General features: G+C 46.9%; 1 pseudogene; it reads right to left on the minus strand.

The window, feature by feature from the left end:
* Nucleotides 1-11,074: 11,074 nt before the first annotated feature.
* On the minus strand, nt 11,075-12,645 carry LOC103635167 (uncharacterized; annotated as a pseudogene).
* Between the last annotated feature and the right edge of the window lie 6,444 nt (nt 12,646-19,089).

Here is a 19,089-nt window from a genome sequence, read left to right on the forward strand (position 1 = left end):
TGGACGTGCTGCTACTCCCCTCATTCCCAGCATGTATAAAGTACCTGCATTGAGTAATGCAAGAGTGAGATGACACATCTCAGCAAGTAAAATAATATCAAACTGTTTAACCACATAAGAACATTGTTTTACCACCACTTGATTCCACAACCTTCTTATTACGAAAGTGCAGCACGTATACAACGTACAACACACCTAGTCACCACACCTCGCAGGTAGAAACCACAATAGTAACATAGTAATGTCACACTTCATATATACCTCATGAGTGCAAATGTCTGCAAATGCAAGGATGACTTCTGCCTTCATACCTCTAAGGATATGAAGCCGCATCGTACCCCTCCTGGGGCAACGTACGATGCTAAAAATGTACCAGTACGGTGGGACCATAAGATCACGACATAACTTCAAAATACAAGATGGATGATGCGATGTGCATGTCATGCCTACAACACTTCATATAGCGTGATTCAAAAAGATACTTCAACTTCATCCAAGATGGGAATCAACCACATATATCATTACCAAATTATGATCATCCACAATATTAGAAAATTGAGAATTAATACTTCCAAACAAATAAACTTCATCATAGAATTCAATGATTAACATAATTAAAACTTATGCATACTCAATGACAGGGATTAGGATGCAACCCAATCAGAAGCAACCACCACTGTATTTACTTGCCTTTACCGGAAGTTCGGGCAAATCCCTAAGTACGATCCGGAAGTCCACCACCTGTTTTTGACACACAACTTAGTGCACCAATTTCACATAGTCAGGCTCATAAACGACGCCGCACCTACGCACAAACTCAAACCCCGCCACGGGTTACATCTCTCCCCACACCCACCAAACTGCAGCAGCGCTGCTTAATAATTTCATAACTTTAAAATTATGACAGCAGTGGTAACAAACAAAAACTCCAGAGGCATCTACATAAAATTCCCCACAAGTTTTGTATACAATTTATAATTAAATTCCAACATCTAATTAGCCCAAAACAGTCCACAAGATGAACCCTGTAATCTGTTTTTTTTGTCTTTTGGACAGCGACATACCCGGATTCAAACGGCGATATATTTTAAAATATAATTCCAACTCAAGCGCATAAGTACTCATTGGAAAGATAAGACAAAGCCCTACATGATTATCATACTGGTTAACACTAATTACCCACGAAAAATTCCCAGAAACTGCTAATACTACTGCTGTTCACCCACCTGAAAATCTGTTTTTTTGGACAGCAACATAACCGGATTCAAACAACGATATCTCCTAAATTATAACTCCGAATCGAGCGCATAAGTACTTGTTGGAAAGGTATGACAAAGCTCTACATGATTCTCCCACTGATCCCCACTAATTGCGCACGAAAAATTCCCAGAAATCCCTAGAACTACTGCTGTTCGTCCACCCACTAAATTTCTGGACAGCACCTCTACCAAATCGCATAGGTAAACATGTAACCAATTGGATTGCAGCACAAATACAACAAAATGATCACGAAAATCACCTTGGGTTCCTCCTTTCCTCCTTCTTTTCTTCCTTCTTCCTCCCTCCAAACTCCCATGGAAGACTCGCACCCACACGACGGACACCAAGCGGGGAGGCTCCACCTTGGAGAGGAAGAGGTGGGGGGGGGCTAGGGTTGAGGGGTGGCGCTGCAATCACTTGGGGAAGAAGGAGAGGGATTAGGGCGGCTGCAAGAGTGGAAGAGAGGAAGAGAGAGGGGGACGGCCAAAGGGGTGGGGGAGTGAGAGGAAGCGGGCGGCTAGGGTTAAGGGGGGGACTAATGGGCTCCCCACCGCCGGATCGAGATCCACGGCCCAAACTCGCTCTCACGTCTGCTCCCGACCACAGCGCACAAATCCAACAAGTAATCTACTGTTTTACTGGTGAATGCTTCCTAAAAAACTCCAACCCTAACTACACAGATCACGAAAGAAAAGGGAAAAATAAATTTAACTTCTTTTCAGAAAATTGGGTATCACACCTGCTCACTCCGCGTGTTGGGCGCTACACCGAATGACAAGGGGAGCTCTATCTTGCCGACGGGGAATGTGCCCTTGTCGTTGAATCCGTAGAGGGGATTATCTGCGGGCTTGAGGATGCTATGGATGATTCCCATACGATCGAAGGCGTGCAGAAAAATGATGTCGGCCTGATGCCGTTGTCGACTAGCACTTTGTGCAGATCCCAACCTGCTACCCTGCAGTTGATTACCATGGCGTCTGCGTGTGGAGCGTTGTGCAAGTCGACATCCCTGGCGTCGAAGGTGAGCGGTACATGGGACCACTTCGTTTGCACCACTAGGCCAGTGAGAGCGACGTGGTTCACACTTCAATAGTGGTCCTTTTTCTGTCGCTTGGTATCAAAGTCCATGCTGGATCCCCCATTGATCATGTGGATGACTCCACGGTATGGTGGCTCAGCGAAGTCTTCTTGTTTGGGTGCTTGCGGTGGGGTGTGATGTGGAGGATTTGGGTGGTGCAGAGGCGGTGGTGGTAGAACCTGCACCTCTTGATGGTGCTGGTAAGAATGATTGGGTTGGTGCTGGATTTGCTCGTTATGGTAGGGTTGTTGGTGGTGGTAAGTGTGCGCGACGACCCGCTGGTTGTCGGCTAGTTGGGCTCTGGCCATTCTGTTCTTGGTGGCCTTAGTCTCTGAACAGTCCCTTGTTGGATGCGCATAGTCCTCGCCGTGAAACAAGCAATAGAATCGTCACGGCTGCTGGGTCCATCCTCGGCCCCTTCCTCTTGTGCCGTTACCGCGACCTTGAGGGGGGTATTCCTGACGACGAATGGGCTCTCCGGCTGGGTGCTGATTGGCTATGGTGTGCACCTGTTGTTGGTTGCGATTGTCCCTATCGGAGTCCAACTGCGTCGGCCAGATCCAAGTTCTGCTAGACTGCGGAGGGTCCTTGGGCTTCCTCTGGGATTCAACTTTGTGTTGATGGAGCTCCTCAGACCTAGCATACTTTTCAAACAGTTGGTAGAGCTCCTGTAGGTGCTTGGGCGGATCCTAGATGCAATGATTGTACATGACAACTGCCCGAAGACCACTGATGGCGTAGTGGATTGCTATGTGATCGTCAACTGATGGAAGTTGTTATTTAAGCGTCAAGAATTTTCTGTAGTATTCGTGAAGGGTTTCCTTTTGCTGCTGCTTGCAGAGGGGTATCTCGGCCAGTGCATCTGTGTCGGGCCGGTATCCTTGGAAATTAAGCAGGAACTTGTCACGAAGCCCTTTCCAGGACTTTATTGACAGTGGCGGTAACCTGGTATACCAAGTCCAGGCTGGGCCTTCAAGTGCGATGATGAAGGACTTGGCCATAGTGGCATCGTCCCCTCCGGACGATGCAACGACAACTTGGTAGCTCATGATGTACTAAGCCGGGTCGGTGCTGCCGTTGTACTTGGGGTAGGCACCGACCCTGAAGTTGGCAGGCTAGGGTGATGCTTGGAGCTGTGGAGCTAAAGAACTTCGCTCGTCGAGATAGTTGATTCCCTGGAAAGCGGTAGCTAGGGGGATGAGGGGCCCTGCTGTGAGTGGAATGGGTCTTCGGCCTGTGCGTGTTGCTTGTGAGGCACTGGCAGTGCGAGGGGTCGCGTTGCAGGTTGTATGGGCCTTCACCTTGCATGAGCGCGATCTCTTGTTCTAGCTCCCAAGCTCTCTGCTCCTCATCTTGTATCATCTGACGCACTTTGGCTTGCATAGTGACTTGTTGACGCTTGGCTTCAAGTATTTCATTCTGCTTCTGCAGGTGGTTGTTTTGATGCGTAAGGCTCGCAGCTTTAGCTAGTCTTCGGTCGAGATGCCTATGACTTCTCCATCCTCTATGGTGTCTTCGCCCTCTGGGGGAGCGAAGCCTGGTGGTGGTGCTTGTGGTGCGCCCTTGAAACTGCAAGTGCGCACAGTGCCGTCGGGGGTGGGGTTATCCTGGCGCTGTCTCTTGCTGTTGACAACGTCATCTTCGAAGGCCTCCTTGGGGGCGTTGCTCGCGAGGGCTTTGCCTTTCTTCTCCGCCAGGAGTGCTGCCTTCGCCGCGTCGTCGATGGACGCGGCAGCCTTCGAGATTGCTCTCTTGGGGGCCATCACGGGTTGTTTTTCATCGCACAAACGGTGGGCGCCAAATGTTGGGACCTGCCTTTCAGGACAGGTAGATCCAACGGAAATTGGGGGAAAGAGTTTGTAATGCTAACACGGGGTGTCAAAGCCACAATGGTCTCCCTACGCTTTGGCACAATATGGGGGTATTTAAAGGTACTCGAGGGGCTGCCCGTCCTTGTCAAAGACATTTAGACCATCGATTACCTAGTTTATCCCCAGAATATTCCCAATAGGAGAGGTTACAGCGAGTCATTATGGCATACTTTATCACAGACACAACCCAACCAACACTACTCACGCGGGGCCCTGCTACATGGGCCGAATTGTACATGGGCCTCTCCCTGAACTGAAGGAGGAGGTCCTATGGTATTCGCGGGGCCTTCGTCTTGTCTCGCTGGAGTGAAGGGGGCCGAACAGGCCTCCGTATGGGATGCTCTTGGTCTGTTCGGCGGGTCTTGCGGATGCGGTCTTCGTCTGTGCGGCGCGAAGTAGAAGTCGTCGAGCGAAGGGTGGCGTGTTCGCCTTCGCCCCAACAGGTGTCACACCCGGTTTCGGAAGGCAAACCGAATGCGAACCATGTACGTGCCAGGATCAGAACTCACGTACACAACGATTACATAATTGGACATCATCACACAATGCTCGAATTAAATAACAGAAAGGTACTTAATTACATCAAGATGTCCAAGACATCCACAGAGTCTATTACATAACCATTGCCTTTAACATATCTATCAAAGTGCGGAGAAACGAAACGTAGATGATAAGCCTACACAGATAGCTGACTGGAGGTTTACCACTAAGTAAACTAGAACTCATCGTAATCCTGGAACTCCTCGAAGTCCTCTATGTTGCCAGCATCACCTCTTGAGCACTGAGTATAGTGGGGACAACCTGGGGTGGGGTGGTTTGTAAAGAAAGGGTGAGTACACATCAACGTACTCAGCAAATGTCCCGTTTGGCTATAGTGGACTAGCTGTATGTGGGGATGAGGTTTAGCAGTTTCTTTTAGTTGGTCAAGTTTTTATTATTATTAGTAGAGCCAAGTTTTAGTAATAAACCCAGTTATTACCCAAAAGTACTCCCTCAAAAGAGGAAATACCAGAGATCAGATTTATAACATTATTGTTAACCATCATCATAAAAGTATCCAAAGTTCTTCTAATCAAAGAGGATCCCAAGGCTACTCTTAACCGTGAACTCGGCTGATATACCAGTTTCTAACACTCTACAGAGGTTGCACACTTTACCCACGAGTCGTGATCCCTTTCCATCCTGGGTTGTACAAACCCGATCTTCACTACTAAGGTGAATGGCCAGGGATACACTATGTAGCCTTTACAAAGACTCCCCTGGTGCATAGCTGCTCGTTAGGTTTCGCAAGTCGAACAAACGCAGTACACCTCCCCAAGGTGGGTGACTAACAAAACCAAATCGAATGAACCTCTGCACCCCCCCTGGCAGAGCGAGCACTATGCCCCGGCCCCCATTGATGGCCCTTTCGGCAAAGCCAACTAGACCCCCTGGTTCATCTAATTATTCATCTAAGGGCGTCCCATTCCACCCTCATGGTTGCACTGTTATCCCGGGTGGTCACTCCATGAATAGGTCCTTACGGAGACGTACTCAGGAAAAAGGCTTGAGCCCCCTAGAGTATCACAAGATCATCAACATAATCAAGATAACATTGTCGTATCATAAATGTTCACATCATGTTCATTGATTAAGTTAAGGCAATAGCAAAATGCTAACCATGATAACCCAAAAGGTAAACAAGGATAAGGTAAATACAAACTAGTCAATCCTTAAGTTTAAGTAATGTAATGCAGGACAATGAATCATAAAGTATGTAGGACATAATAGGTCAAAGGACACTTGCCTTCACCAGGTTGTTGCTCAGGGAGGTCTCCAACAACACACTCAGGAACCTCGGACTGCTCGTTGTCTGAATAAAGCGAGCATGCATTCAATACATTTGGAAAGTACAAATGAACAGCACACCAAACATGTACAAACATAGGAATACATCTTAAAAAGACACAATACTAAATAAGGGATAATGAGATCAAAGTATAACATGAACTATAACATAAACTAACTTCATTTAGAAATAGATTATTACTCCTTTAAGTATTTCCCACAATTACATAATCTAGTTCAATTTATTTTATTGTGACCTAAAAGTTAGACTAGGGATGAATTCATGTAATACACATTATTAATCTCACAAGATTAAACATGTTTTAATCTTAAAGGGTTTCCTTTTTTTATTTTATTAAATAAACAAATCTAAACATATACTAGTTCATAGTTAACCCTAAAATTAGAAAGCACAGAATGTAAATGGAACTAATTTATTTAAATAGAGAATAATCCTTTGAACATTTTGCAATTTGAATCACTAAATTTGGAGTTCATATGCAAACGATATGAAATAAACAAGTTTGGGAATTCAAAATATGAAATTAGGTCTAATTCTATGAATATTTAAAAGTCCAGGGTTCAATCTGCAAGATTACAGGGGCCTGCGCGCAAACCCGGGACGATAGGTTGATTCTAAACAAACCGAGGGTCTCTTTAATAAAACTACCGCGCGAAGGGGTATCGGATGATTCAAACCGTTAGATCAGAAACCAACGGCCGAGATTAAATCTACGGCTAAGGGCGCACGCTCGCGGGAAGGCGAGCGCTGACAGGCGGGCCAGGGGCGTTAGCGACCGAGGCGGGGCGCACTGACCGAGCGGGCCCAACGCCACGGGACACGGGCGCTGACAGACGGGCCTGGACGCAGGGCACGCGTGCGCGAAGCGGTATCCCGTGATCTAGGTCATGCGATCAAGACCGGGGGGTGAACGGCTGTGGGTGGCGCCGCTCCTCTCCGCGGCGGTGAAGTCGCTGGAGTTGGGGCGGGCGCGTGCTAGGGTGGTTCCGGGGTCGTCGGGGTGGGTCAGAGAGGGGGAGAACGACTCGGCGAACTCAGTGGCGGGGAAATGATAACGAATTTGAGGATAGAGAGGGGAGAACGACAGGGAGAAGGCCTCGGGCGGGCCGAAGGAACTCTAGTGAAGGATTCCGGCTGTGGGGAGGGGGCTTGATGCGCGCTAAGGCCTGGGATAGCTTCAGCAGAGGGAGGGGTACCTTAGGGACTAACACCGGGGCACTAGGCCGGGCTAATTTGGCAGTCACCACGCGGGCACAGCCGAACTCCGACGAAGCCGAAATTGGCCGACCGCAAAGCGAAATTGGGGAAACTGAGCACGGGTACAGGTGTCTCACCTTGGGGTGGAGCTCGGGGTGGCTTGGCGCGGTATCTGGCGAGCTAGATGGCCGGGGAGGCGGGCACGGGTCTCTGACGATGTCTGGCGGGGTGAGCAGAGCGCGAGCGGGGGCGGGACTGCGAGAAATGAGGTGGGGGAGTGAGTGCGGGCACGGGCGGGGCTCAAAGGAGCTAGGGCGTGGGCAAAGCGACGTGGCCGAGGATCCCGGCGATGTGAGCGAGTGCGCGCTCGCTGATCCACGGCGGGCGCGGGGATGGCGGAACTGACAGGGAAGGCCCACGACGCAGAGAGAGAGAGAGAGAAGGGGTGCACGGGGCAACGGCTCGGTGTCTGGCAGAACGGGCCCGCGAGGCAAAGAGGGAAAAGGGGCGCCGGGGGGGGGGAGGGGGGGAGCAACTGGTGCTGACAAGTTCTATGGCAGAACATCCCAAGTTATTGGGCCCACATGCACCTGTCCTTGTCTCAAAGACCTCAGACGGCTATGCATGTGCACCAGATAACTTAACAGGATCTGTCTGAGTGCCCCAAGGACTTCGGATAAACCACTTACAACAGGACCACAGGATAAAGTAAACACAATTCACTCACCAACAATTTGCAGCGGAAATCTTATTACCAAATTTTACAAGTTACATCAAGTTTACATTGTACATGATCGGAGTGATTAAAAAATGGTTCAAAGCATAAACTTTGAAATGTTATAAATTATTTGTAGTTTTGAAATATATGCTAGCTCAAGTGACCATCCTCAATAAGAAGTATAGAAGAGGTACTTAGACTTATAAGAAGGACGAGCCCACCGGCACTTAGCACCATCCACAGCAACACACTTCTAATTTTGGTTCATCCTCATGCTAGGGAACCACCTTTGCACAAAAGTAGCAAAGCTCCACAGGCTCTTCACCTAAAACAACATGGGACAAAGCCCTGAGTACGAAGTGTACTTTCGCAAGTCTTACCCGACTAAGGAAAAAGACTCTCAAGGATATGCTGGATTTAGGAATCAAGGAGAGGCTCTTAGCATGAATCAACTTAGATACTTTTGCAGAAAAAGCTTACTAAAGTGAGTCCTTACTTTCAATATTTTAGCGCCAGATTAAATATTAATAGACTCTGGTTGCACCTAGTCTAATTTCACTATCTCATCAATACAACATCATTTTTACTCATATTGTTTACATCCTGACTTAGGTTGCAGGGCAGCGATCAAGTCTCCACTCTTCGGGGATATAACGGCGATCCGAATCAATTTACTCAGCTGAGGATCTCTAACCACACGACATATGTAGCACTTAACCCTTGCATATGTCAAATGTTCCCACAGATCCTCCACAACGTGAACCGGTCCGCGCTACCCGGGAGCACAGTAATCCTCCATCCAGCCTCTAGCCAGGAGGGTACACACTACTCCCACCATCTCCCACGCCCAGTGCACGGTTGTCTTTTCACGTATGGAATAGCCGGGTTCAAGCTTACCCTGTCCCATATCTAGGGCATGTGGCTAGTTAAGATAGTCCTTGATCATACAGGCCTACATACGCATCCAATCTTTAATTAACCTGGGTGGAGCATCACCTGTTCCTACCCCAAGTCTCAATTTAAGTACTTCCATCCTTAGGAGTGTTTGTGTTCCTTAGGATGAAAGAAGCATTATAGGGAACTTTGCAGTAAGATCCCACCATGCTCCCAATGAAAATATTCTTGCAGGTAGAAGTCATCCTTCCTCAGGATAAACCTGAGCTAGGCATAAGTGCAAAGGACAAACTCTATCTGCTTATAAGCAGGGCTAAGCATTTTTTTGTAAATCATATTTTGATACTTCACCAGAAGTATCTATAAAAGGAATGGATTTCAAGGTAGCCAATGCATCAAAGGGTTTCCAAGCAACTCCTATAAACCTAATGCACATTCACTAGACTTAAAGTGTGTAAAAATAATTTAAAACACAAGGAAGGGGTTGCATGCACCGGGGCTTGCCTAGAATAAACACTACGTTAGTGTTTGTTAGACGACGATCACTTGACGATCAGCCTTTGTTCTGACACTTGTTCCGCCTGTACTTCAGGTTGGTCCGACTGACGACATCGTTGTATGAAGAAGACCACTCCTTGCACCATCTTGAGGTCAACTTAGTTCTGGTTCTCCGCATAACATAGTTAATTCACGTACCTGAATGAAATGTATTATGCACATGAATGCATAGCACTGACTTCACTGCACAACTAAAATTCCTCGCATGAAATGCCGATAGCGCCTACCGGCAAAACACTAAAATTACTAAGCAAATAAATCTAGCTTACCAGCATCAAATGTGATTCAATACTTGTGAGAATGTTGATAAATTCTGGTTCGGGCCTGTCGTTGAACATCTGATAGGTGTTGAGATCTTCCACCCACATGACCCAGATGGGGCTGATCATGAGGAGGCGAAGCACGGCGAGGCATGTATCAGAAGAGCTATTGAGATTAAAGACGACGACACGCGTCATGACGAGGCGGCATATGGTGGGGAAAATAGGAATGAATGACGACGAGAGAATAGCACAGCTGCGTGGGACTTGGCGATAACGGCGAGCTGGAGCGTTGGTCAGCTCGGCAGACACGACCAAGAAAATTTACGAGCACACGTGGGGCGAGCAGTTGAGTGACGGTGGCGGAGCTTGCTGGTTTGACACGGAAAGAACCAACAAGGTCAATAGCCAGTGCGACCAGATAATGGAGCGTAGTCCAGAACCATATTGACGATGGCCACCAGAAGGGCGAAGACGAGGTTGAGCAGGGGAAAACAGGTTCAACGGCTCGACGGTAAACGCGAGCACGCGCGAAACCCGATGGACAAGAGCGGGTGCACTACAGAGACGATGAGCAGGCGCGCGAGCGTCGACGCGAGCCGAGGGTAAGCACGAGCACTGGGACCAGGCAACAGCGGCATCAAGGAGATGGGCTAGGCAGCGACCATGGAGGCGAGCACGACAGGGAACAAGGCGAGGTCGCTACCGGGTGAACTTTATTGCGTGGACTACTTTGCGGTCAGGACGGCTGCCGCGATGCACACGACGTTGCCACGCCATGACACCACCACGACGAGAAACAGAGGCGTGCACAGGGAAGTCGGCGCGCAGGGGACGGCAGGTCCGAAGGTCACCATGGCGCGGTGCAGGGAGGCCGAGTGGAGGACGGCGTTGCCGGAGCGCGCAGGCCGAGCAAGAAGCTTGGCGAGTTGACGATGTTGAGGGGCGTGCGCAGGGACGAGCGAGCAGGGAGGAGCGCCGAGCGGAGCTGTGGACAGAGGAACGCTAGCACTACACGACGGTTCACTTACAGCGACCTACGGTTGGTTGTTAAAACGGCCTTCAACAACCTACGGTTGGTCGCTAAAAACTTTTAGCGACCCATAAAGATGGTCGCTGTAAGTGCCGTCGCTAAAGGCTTTAGCGACCGACCGTCCGTTGCTAATATTGTATATTTAGCGACCAATAGTGGGTTGTTGTACTATAGATTTAGCAACCAACCGTAAGTCGTCATACTATACATTTAGCAACCAACAGAAAATCACCCTTTTACAGTTGTTATTAATAATAATATACATTTAATTAAGCACCACAAATCACAGATTTTTATACACAAATCATAAAGACATACACAGTTAATCAGTATACCACAGTCATAGATCCATCACATAAACACAAAAGCACCACAATTATATAATCACAAAAGCATCACAATTATATATTCAACAAACTCGTATGGCGTGAGGCTCTGAAACCAATTGATAGAGCCATTACAGTGATTAAACGATCTAAGATACATGGAGATGCTTAAACCTAAAGGAAAATCTAAGTTGGCTCAACCTATCACATGCATCTTTGAAGTATCGGGCTGCATCATCAATTGCTCCACCGAAACAGGGACCAATCGTCAATAATCCTGTGATAACATAATTCCATTTTAATGTTTCAGCTGTAAGTATTGGCAATCTATGAAATCAACGGGTAGAAGTTTTGCACGTAGAGATCAAATTGCTCACCAGACACCAAGTTGGAAACAAGGTCCTTTCCGACCCTAGCAGTAACAAGTTTTGGTAGGTTCTTCCACAGGAGCAGAAGTATAAATAGGAGGATCACTGCCTGTTAGGATGTCACTGATTTGAAAACCTTTCTGTGTGTAAGCATCATCCATCAATACAACATACCCTATTTCAAGCCTTAAGGTTTCATGTGGTTTCACATCAACTGCTGCTTCCTCCTGTAACTCAACAATTTCAGGAGAATGACTTCGCTGTTGGAATCGAAATAAACCATTGCCATTAGCTTGTCTGTCAACCAGATGTCTTTCTGATCTTCGGCTTTGTAGCCTTGAACTATGTTCCGTTGCCAGTTCATCGAGAGAATACTTAGGCTCTCCGTAAAATTGGATCATCGAGTGAAATATTGCGATGAGAACCTGAAGGGTCCCAATGTCTCCCCAGTTAGCATTCCCAAGTTTGTTCCATACTCGGTCTACGGAACAGACTGAAATTCTGGAATGTTTCTTTATCCATTCAGCGGCACAATCAAAAACGTTGTTGAGATCAAAATCCAGCTTGTTCAAATCACCTTGCACTTTTACCACTCCGCCAAACTGTGAATCAAAAAGAAGCACGTAAACACAGTCCGAATTGCGAAGAACAGTGGAGGATAAAATCGAGCCTTCCACTACTTATAGCCTTCTCAGCAGGATAAAATCTGGAGCTCGTGTTGTGTACACAGGCAACCGAGAACGGCATCGCTTCATCAGGACCCCAGAAAGTTTGTCACAGTCCTTTAACGCCTGCGTGAAGGAAATCCTCCAGAGCAAGATACGCGCTGGCCTCAAAAACATCCGACGTCGACGCGTACAGAGCGCTTGGCATCCGTACTAGCTGCTGAAAAGTAACGCCCTCCAGAGCGTAATCGAAATTCTGTAACTCTGTAAGCTCGAAAGGAACGTTGAAACCTGGCTTCCTGAAACCACAATCTTCGCTGTGACCGGAGAACCAGTCCTCTAGGCTTGACGTCAGAAGCTCGCTGTCCACAAACTTGCGGAGAAAATCCTTGCACGTTGACGACGAGAAGTTACGGCGTCGGCCCCGTGAGGAAGCGCTATGCTTTTTCGGCGCTGAAGCTGAACCGACCGATGTACGGTCAGGCGACTGGTCTGCAAAAATTGCATCAAATCCCTCAGTTACCAAATGTAAAGTTTGTAATTGTACAAATGGATAGGACCCAACCAAGACGAGAGATCAAACAAAACAAGTAGCAGAGAAATGATAGGGTACTGAAGATAGCAGCAAGTGTGGCATGAAACAGTAAGTACATCGCAAGGAAAAACTGGCGAAGAAAGAAATTGGGTATTTGCCTGCAGCTCCCCCAAACCCCACCGCCACTTCCACTAAAAAAGAATCAAAGAGCAGCACAAGCAATCCGCCATCGCGTGGTCCAACACTGATAGAAGCCCAGCCCCCTTGCTCCGCCTCTGCGGCTGCCGCTGGTGGCATTGGAGGACTCCACTGGCTTCCTAGCAGCGAGGATCTGGAATCCACACCGATGTAGTCAGGCCATGGACGAAGTGACACATAGAGGCGTTCTTGAAGCACGTGGTCGGCGGTGAAGGGAGGCCAGTGGTCGGAGACCGTCCCCCAGGGCGAGGCGCCCTGGTGGAGCGGGCGGAGCACGGGCGACTGCGGGGATGGGGGCGACGACGGCGGGAGGAGACAGGGACGGCGTGGGAGGGAGTTTCAGTGACGGCGGCTGCACTTGTGATTTGGTGCGTGGAATAGGGTTTCATTTGTTTAGTAGGCCTTTAGATGGGCTTTGATGAGTAAATAAGAAACACAAAAATTACGTACCTCTATAGCGACCAACCATCAGTCACACACTTACCTATATAGCGACCGACCATAAGTCGTTAAATTTCTAGAGTTTTAGCGACCCCCAAACCGTCGCTATAAACGCATTTAGCGACCAACCGTCGGTCCATAACTTTTAGCGACCAACCGTCGGTCCCTAATAAGGGTCGCTAAAGATCAACCGTCGTGTAGTGTAGCCGGGAACGCGACGAGGTGGCCATGGTCGAGCAGAGAAAGTTCCGGCCGGGCGCGACGAGTAGAGAGAAGCGGCTGCCAGACGCCATAGGAGACGAGCGCCAAGCAAGAAGAGGGGACGAGGCGCGACGCTGGGAGCTCCGCGAGAGATAGATGGGCGTGCAGCGGCTAGCGCGCAGGGAGCCATGGGAGAGGGAGTCGAGCTGGAGCTGGAAGAAGCTCCGGCCATGGGGGATACAAGGGGATGGGGCGAGCTCGGGGAGGAAGACCGTGACGCGCAGGAAAACTGAACGCCGAGCAAGAACACGGCAGTGAGGAGCTCGGTCGGGCGCCATGGGGTGAGCTCGGGGAAGCTCCACGGCGGGGTTCGCGGCGCAGGACACAGGCGCGCGCGCAGAGGGAGATGCGCACGGTTGGCGAGCGCAGGGAGCATGGCTAGGGCGTGGCCGAGCTGGCAGCAGGGAGGAGCAGAAGAGCACGGTGTGGCAGGGAAGGAGGAAGCCAAGCACCCTGGTGAGTAGAGGGGATTTGATGAGCAGAAGCCGGCGGCCTGGAGAAGAAGAACAGCGCGCACGCTGGGAGAGAAACCCAGCGCCAGAGCTCGGCTGGAAGGAGATAAGGAAGAAAGAGAAGCTCGCGTGGGAGGATAAGAAACAGGTGCATTCAGCGGTGGGGAGAAAATCGGGAGGAAGATAACGACGAATTGGAAAAAAATCTGTACTAGGATGCGGCGTGCAACAGATTTTTCTCACCTTTTCACATTTTTCTTTTACTTCCCCTTAATTTTATAAAGAAATTTGTAGATATTTCGGGATATAAAATAAGGGTCTATAAAATATAAAGAAGGGTCGAACAAATGAGATCGACAGCAACAATTGGACATGATTTGATTTGGCGAATATCCTGAAGTCGGATGAATTCGTACCGTTAATTCACTTTTTGAAGATTTAGACCGAAGCGAGAAGCAACAAACCGAATTAAGCGGATTTCGGCTTCGTTACTTCAATCTGCATCTGATTCAATTGATTTTAGACGAATTCCGTCTGCTATTCGAACACTCGATTAGAGAACAATTTAATTAAAAATCCGTAGACGCGATGTCACGGATGACAAAAAGGGAATTACATTGTTTTACACTGAAAGCTTAGTCGTCGAGTTCATCTTAATCTGTTCGGGATAAAATCATCCGAGTGGGTCGGGCTTCCGAATTCATATTTGCGCGAGCGATGAATTTTAAATAATCACCGGACGCACCGATTTTCGGAACAACGATGTTCTGAACATCACGAAAATTTAGGACGAGCCTGGATAGCTAAAAATGATGTCGAACTCGCGACAGTCGAAACAGATGCGATATTAAATTCGCGAGAGGCGAAGATGATTAAAATTTAGCATCTGTTTCATCCACTGATATTACGTGCTTAAATCCATACTCGTTGTCGAGCGGAATATAAACACCTGGCGTGTTACAACCCTCCCCCTTAAAAGAATCTCGTCCCGAGATTCGGAGCAAAAGACTTTTAAGAGTAGAGAAGCATGTAACCCATGACCATATCAGCGATAATCATAAGACAGCTCTAAGCAAAGGCGAGTGTCTTGGGATGTTGTTTCTTTAGTCGATATAGCATGTATCGCCGTAAGCTAACATGGAAATGTCCATTAGTAGAGGCGATGTCTGCCAAAAGAACACATAAGGTTCCATGTGCGCAGTTTGCTTTTTCTGATACACTATACTATCTGAGTCTGTTGAGCAAGCGGTAAATACGCGATTTTACCCAAATAGAACCAGAGGTAACCTCTTGGGTAAAACACACAGAAAGGGGTTTACCAACAAGTGGTCACAGTAAGTTTATTGCACACGAGATGGGTGTGAATGTCGAATAACATCACAGTTAACTCGTGCTAGCCAGAGAATCCAAGTCCAAGAAAAATGATAGAGACTTGAAAAAACACCAGCGGAGGGATTTGTAGATGCTGCCTTCGCAACCAATCCATCTTATCGAGCACTAATCATGGATCTACTTGATCACACATGCTGGAAAAGCACACATGAGGCAGTCGAGGCATGACTAGAGCGATGATTAGGTGGCTACTGGCTGACTTAATCTCAATTCTTATAAACACTTCCTTAAAGTGGGTTGTACAGAAGTGAGTTTAGACAACTCGATAAAACAATCTCTAAAATCAACATTTGTTCACAAAGCAGTTACAAGTTAGTAAAAACCAACTTGTTGAACTACTTTTGATATTGAGTAGGTCCTCTTATTATCCATCGGCAATCCAATGGTCGAGAGTTCACTTTGGTTAACAGGAGATTATGCACTTGAATAGGAATCCATTTGGTCAGGTTGTGCATCCGTTTCTTCATGCGAGATGAACATACTTGGTTAGGTAATACATGGATTAAATAAGAGAGCGAATGAACAAACTCCTGCATCTCAGCAGCAGGGGAAACAGATCTCCATTTTGAGAGCTAATCAGTTGTCTCTCGACACTAAAAAGCTCTAAGGCTCCACCTTTACAAAGGACGTAAAGGGAACGTGTATGTGTGAAGTCACCATCAAAGTCAAGGAAAAGAGACCACACATGAAAGGGGTATGCCCTTTTGATCCAACATAGATGATAGATGTTGCTTGATCACTTGACAAACAACATAGAAATCGTTTCAAGGAAGATATCCACGGAAGATAACACACCAGTGTAATTCTATAATGGATCATGACTAGAGACTTCGATATCGGCATGCACCAAGCAGCAGAATCCTGTATGCGCATTCACAAGAGGCTCTCAGTTTTGTGGCGGTACCATAAGTCATTAATCGAGACGCCATTATCGAACTGGCACCAATAATGAATCTCACTTTGTAAGAACAATTTGTGCAGAGACAACATATCGATATAGTCTCATAATGGATTATGACTACTAACAGTGATACCAGCGCATGCCAAGTAGCGCAACCATGTGTGTACACCCACAGGAGGCCCTCGGTTTCATCGTGGTGCCATCGGTTTTAGTCATAACACCATTACCAAACGTAACCAATAAGAAAGCTCAAGCGTCACAAATAAACTGAGCAAGGATGGCAATATACAAAATAAACTCCACCTGTAAGAATGTTTACAAGTAGAGACCAAATAGATCATGGCCCGATGAAACAAACAAGGTATGGCCATAACCTAAACTTGTTGATGAATGAGTACGATGGGAGACTGTTAATTCAGCCCCGAGCATATTTCGATGCCCATCGCAAAGATTACAAGGTCAAGGATTAGTATCTGATTAGATACGGAGGGAAACAATCATAAGATTAAGTTGGTACGCCTTCGATAGAAATGAGAAAATCAAAGGCATCAAACTCAAAAAAAGGGTTGAACATGTCTTTCCTGGGTTAGGTTGATAAAGCAACATTGTGATCCCTAAGAACAGGCAAACTAGATAAGGTACATCAGCTTGTGTCGATCAAACAAGGACATGGTCTAAGATGGAAATATGACAACTAAAACATCACAGATTAAATAACAAGAACACAGACTCGAGATCCTAGCTTTAAGCCCATGCACATCTTGCGTTAAATAAAGAAATTATCCAAACCTCCATTTGTATGAGTTTGGTCATGGAGGGATAATGGAAAATTCAAATTTGGGTCATGGTTCACCAACTAAGAACATGGCCTAATTTTCGGTTTGAGCAAACAAATTACCAACCTACTATCAGCACATCAAGTACCACTGTACCAGAGCAAACACATATATATATAACACCTAAATAGATTACCTAAAGAACGGAGGACAACTATTTCATCAAAGTCCATAATATAACATTACACCACATTATTTACAATCACCAGTTACTGGAATAGAGGTGAGAAAAGCATTTTGGATGTATAGGTGACAAACATGATGCAACAATCAGGATGCATGCTCGTCCTATGCGTCCTCTCTGATTTTGCCAACATAATGTGGCAATAACGTTCTATATCGATGGCATACTTACGAATCTCACAGTATTTTGCTAGTCGTCAGCTACACATACATTTTCGAGGTTAGTGTACCTGCAGAAAATTTCATCAAAGCCCAATCCCCAATGATGCAAGATCCACACATGACAGTTTATACTCTATATATTGCTATATGGAGGCCAGCTCATCATTAAGCATCGAGCCACGCATAGGCGCCGTTGCCACACTTTAACCATAGGGCAACTCATTATGGTAACTTACCTTCTTACTTGAGTGTCGTTGCGTCATTGCAAATACAGTACACTTCTCAGTAGTCCCATGTCTGTATACCCGTACACATCTATGGGGTACTGAATCCCGGAAAAGTAATTACTCCATATCGCAGCCTTCATATATACATATGTGTAACATGTATATAATCAAGCGCTTTTTATACTCTCCCCTAGACCGACGTTTGTTCGGTCATGCTCTCACATCTCACCTTACCTTAGTGTCGATCCATTCAAAACTGAATGGCCTCAAAATAACAGTACACATGTATGCAATATCCACCTGGTTGTGGGTTAGTGTTTTGAACTAAGCCACCTGATAGTCCTTGATTTACGGCTTTATAGAGGATGTCGCTAGCATTATAGTTTTTCAAAACTGTTTTTCAAAGCCAAACAATGTGTTTAGTTGAAAATAGGTTTTTCGAAACCAAAACTTTTGTTTTTAAAATATGTATGTGACCGTATTATACTTAATCCTGCTCCGATACCAGCTGTGGCAGAACCTCCCAAGTTATTGGGCCCACATGCATCTGTCCTTGTCTTAATCTGTTCGGGATAAAATCATCCGAGTGGGTCGGGCTTCCGAATTTGTATTAGCGCGAGAGATGAATTTTAAATAATCACCGGACGCACCGATTTTCGAAACAACGATGTTCTGAACATCACGAAAATTTAGGACGAGCCCGGATAGCTAAAAATGATGTCGAACTCGCGACAGACGAAACGGATGTGATATTAAATTCGCGATAGGCGAAGATGATTAAAATTTAGCATCCATTTCATCCACTGATATTACGTGCTTAAATCCATACTCGTTGTCGAGCGGAATATAAATACCTGGGGTGTTACAAGTTCGCCCCACTAGGCAGAGAGAGTGAGGGGGGAAGCGCGCGGGGCAGAAACCGCCGCTGACAGGTGGTGCCCACCTGTCAGGCGGCGCGGGCGCGCGGCCTGGCTGGGCCGAGCTGGGCCGGCTGGGCTGCTTTGCCTTTTTCTTTTTCTCTGGATTTTCTAATTGCTTTTCCATTTCTTTTCTCTAGGGTTTTCAATCCAAATTCAATTCAATTTTCAAATTCAAACTAATTCAAACATGTGCAACAATTCAAAGAATATTTAAACTCAGCATGATGCAACATGTCATGACCCATAGTGTTTTTCAAAAATAAATAATTAACCTCCACTAACTTAAGCTAATTCTACTTAAAAGGGTAGAAGGGAGAGATAATCTAGAGAGAGATAGAACCTAGGGTGAGAGAGAGAAGAGTAACACATGAATTTAGGTGATCATTAGAAAGAAATTTTATACCCCGAAATTCAGGGTGTTACAATAGGTGGCGAGGCGCACATGGGACGGGAATGGGACTCCGACGAGAGCTCCACTGACTCCTCCTCCGATGAGGACGTCGC

The sequence above is a fragment of the Zea mays genome, chromosome 8 (assembly GCF_902167145.1).
Source record: "Zea mays cultivar B73 chromosome 8, Zm-B73-REFERENCE-NAM-5.0, whole genome shotgun sequence".
Classification (NCBI taxonomy): domain Eukaryota; kingdom Viridiplantae; phylum Streptophyta; class Magnoliopsida; order Poales; family Poaceae; genus Zea; species Zea mays.